Below are 8,063 nucleotides of genomic sequence, written 5' to 3' on the forward strand. Positions count from 1 at the left end.
TGCACATAGCACATAACACACAATGCTATGTGCATTATTGTTTTTTATATTCTTTAATTTAAGTTAAAGACTAAATTCACACTGAGTTTTGACGTCTTTTATCACAACACTGAAAATGTAGCAAGCACTTCCTCCAGAAGACTCTAAGCTGAATATGACCAGCTACAAATTGTTTCTTATTTAATCTCTCTGAAATCTTTGAAATCTTTTTTGGTGCAAAGCATAATTATAAAGCAATGCCAACATTTTAAAGCAATGCTTTAAAGACATAACATTTTACAAACACAATCTAATCTCCCAAAAATATGAATTACCATTATATTTGCATTTCATTCGTCCATTTTCAAACACTTTTTCAAAAGTGTTCCCTTGCTAGAATTGAGACAAGTTATTTGTCTATAATGAATGTTTCTCAAATTATTATCTGAGACAAACAATAATTTGTTTCAGTGTCTTGTCACAAGACAACTAGCCAACGTTGTGCTCACAATTCTGATCTCTTAAGAACTACAGAAAAACATACTTAACATGTTGACTTGGTAAGGTAATCTCTGTTCTCTCAAGTTGTAAAATATGGAGTTTAGGTTATCTGTAAAGGATTAGTTGTTACAAAGAAATATTACTTTTGTGTGTTGCCATTCTTGTATCTATTCTCAGAAGCAGACAATGCTTTCTCTGCTTGGCCGTTGTGATAGTTTCACATCATTGCCATTCTCAGACATAAGCATTTGGTCCAATATTTGCTTCACTTCATTTTCCCTCTCCATACACCTGGATGTCCAAATGGTCACACTGGTTCCTCTGGCTTGCAGTTGGAAGTGTTAAGTCTCAGAAGACCAAAAATACTCCAATATTCACTCGTCAAATTCTACAAGAATAAATGAAACTTACTGAAAAAAAAACCCCATAAAAATCAAATAAACACTTTAAGTTTTAGATAATTCCTTAAAATTCTAAGTTTGCAAGAAGCTGTATGGTAGATATTTACTTTTTATGTATGAGAAAAGAAATTAAAGCAAGCTCTCCACATACTTAGTACAGCAGCAACCCGTTTTCATTTAGATTATCAGCTAATTTGACAATGATTCTTTGAAGTATGGTAAGACACAGTAGGGCAGCCCTGAAAGCTAAATCCAGGGAGTGGAAGATAAAAGAGTTTGAGTTTTTGCCTTAAGACAAAAAAATACAACCAAAAGAGATTCTTAAGGGGAGAAGAAAGAGGTGTTTCAGCTTTGCAGCATTTGGTAGCTCCATCCACTGTAATTTGCCCACATATGGATACTGTCTAGATTGAGAACATTTTGTACAAAGGAGTAACAAACGTGTTGCATCTCCAATATATCCATTCTGCACCACCAGATAACACTTGTGGTCAGATTCTGTTTTATTTCATTGTCTAACTAGTTTTACAACAAATGCACTGTGTGGTTCTCTTTACAATCAAGCTGCTGATGTTTGCTCCAGTGGATCAATGCTGCACCGGAGGCAGGAGGACATTATGACCCCTCGGACATCTGGAAGAGATTAAGCATTTTGTGTCAAACTTCCGATTCCTAATGATTTTCTTATAAGTATTATCACCAAATCAATATCTAATAGCACATAATGCAAACAGTCACAGCTGCTCTATTGTGCAGGTTTCTAATTACTCTTGCAGTGATTCATGTAAAACCACACAAACTGAACAAGGTCAAATTTAGCTCAACATCCTTTATAATTTGAGGAAAACGATAATCTTAAAATTGGACTGTCATAATATGAAGCATGAAAGAGAACCAAAAAATGGATTGCATACTAAAACAAGGAAGCCAAGTTGTGGTTAAAAAAAAAAAATAAAATAAAATAAAAAATTAAAGGAGACCGAATGAAATTAATATTTTGCAGGGTAATCGGAAGAAAAAAATTTAAAGTTAAATTATTTGTATTGTTTTCAAGAAGAAAAAACAAACATAATAAGAAAAGATCTTCCAACATTATTTTGGTATAGTCATTTCATCAACAATATACCAAAATAGTGTTAGCATTTTGGTATAGTGGTAAAGCTGTCAATGAGCATCATTGCACTTAATAAATTAGGCTAGTTAGAAGACAAATAACAATAAAATCACTAATTGTGTCAGCAATACTTACCTCCAAAGAAAAGCCTGCAGCCGTCATAGCTTTGCTTAAACTGGATCCCTGATTGTGGAATTTTGGAAAATTGCTTCTTTTAATACTGTATAATCTGTGCAAAGTTATTAACTTCCTTTTTCAGCAACAGCAAAATTCATGTAAGGCTTATTGTATTTTCACCGTACAGGGAGGGTTTAGATGAGAATGAAGTGCTCCTTTATTTTCAAGATTTTGAAGGTCTTTGTTGACATCCTAGTGCTGAGCCAAAAGAGCTGGTTCCCAGACTCCCTCTGAGAAACTTTGCGATGACCCACATATCACAAATGTATAAGGTAGTGACAATCTATTTAGAACAGGTCAGACTGAACAGACATTGAGCATTTCTGCTAACCAGATTCTGCAGGAAGTATTAGAATGGACAGCAGAAGACTTGGAAGTCACTATTCTCTGTTAAACACTCCTGATGATTTGGTTGAGTCAATATAGTTCATGTGTGATGTTGCTTTCTATTCTTAAAAATCCAAGCCAAGAATATTGCCATGGATTTTTTTATTTTTTATTTTATGGGACCAAAACCATTCACAGTCAGTTTGATGGTGGTCTATGGGTTCCCCGGCATGATAAAGAATTGGTTCACTGGTTTAAAAAGAAGAAGAAGAAAGATTAAGGATCAGAACACTGAAATTTAGGACCTGTAGTATGGATATTTTCATTGTCTTGAAACCTCTAAACCTCTCCTATTTTCAAAAAGGAGGTGAACAAACAACAAATTGTGATTTACTCCGACAACTACTAACACAAAATACAATCTTCATCAGTAAGCATTTGGCACAGACATTGAAAACTAGTATGAAAGAAAGCAGCAGGAGTTGTTGAAAAGTGAGTGGGAAATATCACCAGATACATTGGAAAAAGGAAAATACTTCTATCCTCAAGTTGGTGGACATTTAATTTTATAGAAAGTTATAATATTTCCTGACTCTTTTCACCTGACATGCAACCTCTAAGCAAATTAAAGTTACATGTTTTATTTATAAGTTCAGTGAATCAACCTTCCAACCCTTAGGCCTTCCTAACGATACGTGTTTATGAGTGACAAAAGGCCATGATACTTTATAAAGGCCACACCAGCGTCTTTTGTGCCAAGAAAGTTGATCTTTGGAAGGAAAAAAAGGTCAGTCTGAACAAGGTGAACACATAATGGTACTTGAGTGTGTTGTACTTTAGTTTTTCATTACTGTTTTTGCTTGCTACAAGTTTTGATGCCTGTACCTCACATCTGAATCCTGCTTCACAGAAGACAATTCTGGGCCACAAAACTTCCATAAAGTTTTTTTTTGTTTTGTTTTTATTTATTTATTTATTTATTTTTTTGCAGAAAGCAAGGTTAACCAATGAATGTAGAAACAAAAAAGTAGAGCTTCAAGTCCTGCTTAAAATGTTATGCACTAACAAAACTTGATGATTGTAGGAAACACTTTGTGGGACAAGTTGGAGAAATGTGCTGAATAACCACCAAAGTCAACCACCAACCTGTCCTCCTCAAAAGTAGTAAAGCCACACTAATGCAATCCATCAGCAGTGTTTGTTGGGGTTGTTAGTGAATTGATTCCTTGGTAACCGCTCAAAATCAGTGTTTTGTTTGGAGTCAAAGCCCCCAAGCTAAATGTTCCACCTCTCAATCAAAGAAATAAGAGGGGTGGTTAAGGTTCAGATAGAGCAAAAATAGCGCTAAAGAGCCCTGTGGTAGGTTGCGAGGCAGGGAAAGCATCTCGTGCAAACTGCTATGCGTGAGTAGAGTGTTTGGATCCTATTTCAAGTTTAGACAGAAAGGGGCTGAATGGCTGCCAGGTAAACAGAGCAGCACAGGTACTGATTTGGCCTTGTGTTTATGCTTACACTAAAACAGCCTACAGCATAGCTGAATAGAGGTAGGTCCTATCAGCTGCAGCGATAAAGTGAGGTGTCTACGGCTGAGATCAATCATTGCGTCTCTTTCTTTTTTGGCCCCCACCCTGTCCATACCTGCTCCCTGAAAACTCTGCAAGCCTTCCAACTTAACGTGATAGGAGGGCTTAGCGTGTGAAGGGTTTCAATGGACGACAGCGGGAGATACAACCATAGGTATGAAATCCCATCTGACCCGCATGGCAGAGGTTCATTGACAGAAATGCTTAAGCAGTAACATTCTCCAGGCTGGGTGAAGGGGTGCAGTCGGGTCTGATTTCCTCCTGAGTGGTTTGTTTTGAATTTTTAGATTGTGATCAGATTTTAGGAATTGACAAAGCTCTTTAGATGCAGTTGAAGGATTCTATGTTACTGTGTGGACTTTAGCCCTGAAAATGTCAAAAAGGACACTATGTGTCATGTGTTTGCATTCTGATTCCATCAAGCAAGACTGTGTTGTAACATTTTAAACAATTCATCATTAGTAGAGGTAAAGAGTTCTTGAAGTTTAACCTGGGGATCATGCATTTTTCATATCCTTTGTTAAATCCTTGATGGATTTGTTTCCCAATTTGGGAATAAATAATTTCCAGACAGTGTTTTGCTGTAGATAACTTTGGCACCTAATGCACTATTTGCTGCTGTACTCAGGCACAAGAAATGGACTGAAAAGGTGAGAAAAATAAAACCTATAGTCTAAGAAACATGAGTGTGGAAAACAATTTTTCTATTCTATTTTGAAATATTAAAGGAAAGCAAAAATACTTTGAAAAATGTGGATGTTTTAAAATTGTTTCATTATTGTAACTGGTCAACCACTTTTGACCAGTGTTTTATTTGAGGAATTCAAATGGAATTTATGCATATAATGTTTAAAGTACTTAGGGTGAAAACTGGCTTCAGTAGAATTTGTCACTTGACTTAAAGAGATGAGCAACAACCCAGCAAAGAGGCCAAATCTGACTGTCAGTGTTGTTGCACATGTCAAATCTGGACAGCATTGCCTAAAAAAACTGATATATTTCAACACATTTAACAAATATGGCAGATGACTGGCCAACCTAGAATATATGTACATCCACTCTCTGTACCTACTTTATATATTGCGGTTCCATGGATGGCTGGAGTTCATATCCAGTGTGAGAATCGGTGTTTATCCAGAACAGGTCACCAATCTATTACAGGGCAAGATGCACAACAAAAAACCATGCATACACTCAGACCAAAGGAACATTTTCTCAGCATCTCAGATTACCTTAGCATGTTTTTGGGAGTAACTGAAGAGAACCCAGGCATGCACAGGCAGAACATGTAACAGATGCTCACAGGGCTTTGTTACTGTTACTGTACATCTGCATAACCACAACAGACAAATACAATCTACATAGTTGTACATTATTTGCTTGTATTGAGGCTGGTAAAAAGATTGTGCATTTGTGTGACAGCTGTTTCTCTGTAAATGTTACTTTTAAAGATGTCTCATATTCTATCTTGAACAAGTTCCTCAAATTCTAGTCCTGCCCTGCAACTTCTACATCCGTTTCTGGTGAATTCTTACAGAGTCATACTAATGACCTAGATATTTATTTCAGATGTGTAGAGATGTAGACACAATTAAAAGTGGCAGGTCAGCAGCACTAGAGGACTGGAGTTTAACACAACCTCAATTTAGCAGCAAGTTGGTCATGATCCAGCCACCATGATTATGCTGTAAAATGGAGGAAAAAATTTAGAAATACACAGTCTTTCCCCATTATCACAGCACCTAATGCTCTTATAAAAATTGGGGGAAAAGTAGTTAAAAAAAATACAATTTCACAACTCACAAAATTAAAGAGCAACCACTTTTGACCAGTGTCAAATTTTACACCAAAACAACTTTATTTAGGTCAGGTTGTTTTTTGCTAATCAGTGAGAGAATTGTTTGGTTTGATGCCAACAAGAGGAAGCTGCATTTTGAGAAAACCTCAAAATGCAGCTTTTTGGGGCTTCCTCAAAATGCAGATTTTTGAGTTCTCATTCAGTGCTAAACAAGATGGTAAAATGGTAAAAAATTGAAATTGGCTCTATAAGCCAAATGATGGTCACACTTCAGGAATAATAGAAACGCACAGAAACCTACCATGTTCTAAAAATCATGTAATTTGAGGCTAATGAAAAAAAGAATTAACACTGTATTTCATATATTAGCACAATAAGGAGCTTAGGCCTTCATTCTGGCAGCACCAAGCTGATTTTCACAGCTGCTTCACCTGTACTTCACCTCTCTCCTTAATTACTTTAATGACACCCCTGTTGGCTTTGTGCATTTGTGTGTATCTATATTTTTTTTCCTCTCCCTGGGCCTGGCAGGGTGTGAGCACCTTAGGTAAGAATAGGTGAACCAAAATAGCAACAAGCAGCTGCCAAGAGACTTCAGGATATGCTGCTCTGTTTCAACAGACTTTATTTATTAATCGCTGACACAAAGGCTTCAAGAGATTCGGGCTTACCAAACCACACATGTGCAAGCTTCAAGTGTCACGACGTGTTATTTTGTTCTGTTTACATCTGGATCAGGTGTCAACCCAAAATTACTGATGTAGATTTTTGGTTGGAAAGCTTGGAAACAGCTTTATGGAAACTTTTTCTCCTCAGGTGTGATTATATGAAAGGGGGGATATGCTCTCCCTCTCCCTCCCCCAAATTCATCTTCTGAAATATAAAGGTATGATTCTGCAGGAACACAGCAGAACAGAGCTTGAACATTTCGACAGCCTGCATTTTAGGATAATTACAGTAATCACCGTTTGAAGAATAAACTAGATGGAATGCTTGCATCTTCCATTTTTCAGTAGAACATTTTCTCACAGTTCCAAACACCCACACCTGATCAGACAAACAGCTGCTGCCAGAAACACTCCCCCACAAACAAACTCCAGCACCATGGCTGCAGGAATGAGTGGAATTAAGGTGGAATGCTTGAACTTAAGGTTGTCTGTGGCGCAGACAGGCGGTTGTACCTACCTGTGCGCCCCACTGGAGCATGTCGGATCATCAGAGGCCTCCGTCAGAGACCGAATCTGCTGCAGGGGAATCTCGGGAATCTCAGCTACGCAGAGCCTCTTTTGGCCCTGCTCACACAAACACACACACACACACACACACACACCCTTACAGCCCACGCTTTGTTTATACAAAGACATGGGGGCTGGACACCCTTCACTCACAGAGAAGAAAGAAAACAAAGATGAGATACAGGTAAGAAGTCATCCAGAGACATGCAGACAAGGGTTAGCGTGTGAGCGCAGACCGCTGCAGAGAGGTGGGGCTATTTTTGGAGCAGAGGATTCACCCAATGAATTTACATAACTGGAATTCCACACATGACAACAATTAAGAGAGATTTCTCCAGCTGCTCAAACAGAAACATCTAAAGGTGAACTAAACTAACAAAGTTCCAATTTTAGGAGACAGGTTGTGTAAGAATTATGTTTTTGTAAGTTTCAATTCAAAGTGCTGGTAAAAAGTTTAAATACAGTTCTGCTGTGACAATTTTGGACTTTTAATCATACCTTTGGCTAACTTTGATTCCTTTTGGTGTGATCATGCAGTAAACACCATCAATTGCTAAAAAGAAAATCAAAACTCCTATTCCCAAATTTGCATTGATCATGGACTATCTCCCAAAACATGTAAACACCTTCATTAATAGATTTCATCCCTAAATTTACTTTGTTGTGTTTGGGATCATTTTGAGAAAAAAACCCAGCAAACACTGAGGTTCATGCCAATTTTGCTGTTATTGCAGCAGCTGAACGGGAAGAAAGGTTTAACATAAATTGAGCCTGAATGTGTGAATTGGAGATAATTTACAATAAATTCAAACTTGGTTAGCTAAATCTTGTTTTTGATAGTCATTTGCAATCATCTGCTGGTTGGTGCATTAGATAAAGTTCAGGAGCTCAATGAATTTGCAGTTATGTAAATTTATAGAGTACTTCATATCAACAAAAACTAAAGTT

At 37.2% G+C, this 8,063-nt stretch overlaps 1 long non-coding RNA gene across 1 annotated transcript; it reads right to left on the reverse strand.

Annotated features, from left to right (window-relative positions):
* Positions 1 to 1,332: 1,332 nt before the first annotated feature.
* Positions 1,333 to 7,358, reverse strand: LOC122837978. The gene is made up of 3 exons (XR_006371814.1): positions 7,066 to 7,358; positions 5,155 to 5,234; positions 1,333 to 1,514 (listed from the first exon to the last, which is right to left on the reverse strand). It is a non-coding gene; the product is annotated as an uncharacterized LOC122837978 (long non-coding RNA).
* Between the last annotated feature and the right edge of the window lie 705 nt (positions 7,359 to 8,063).

This window comes from Gambusia affinis, linkage group LG10, assembly GCF_019740435.1.
Source record: "Gambusia affinis linkage group LG10, SWU_Gaff_1.0, whole genome shotgun sequence".
Classification (NCBI taxonomy): domain Eukaryota; kingdom Metazoa; phylum Chordata; class Actinopteri; order Cyprinodontiformes; family Poeciliidae; genus Gambusia; species Gambusia affinis.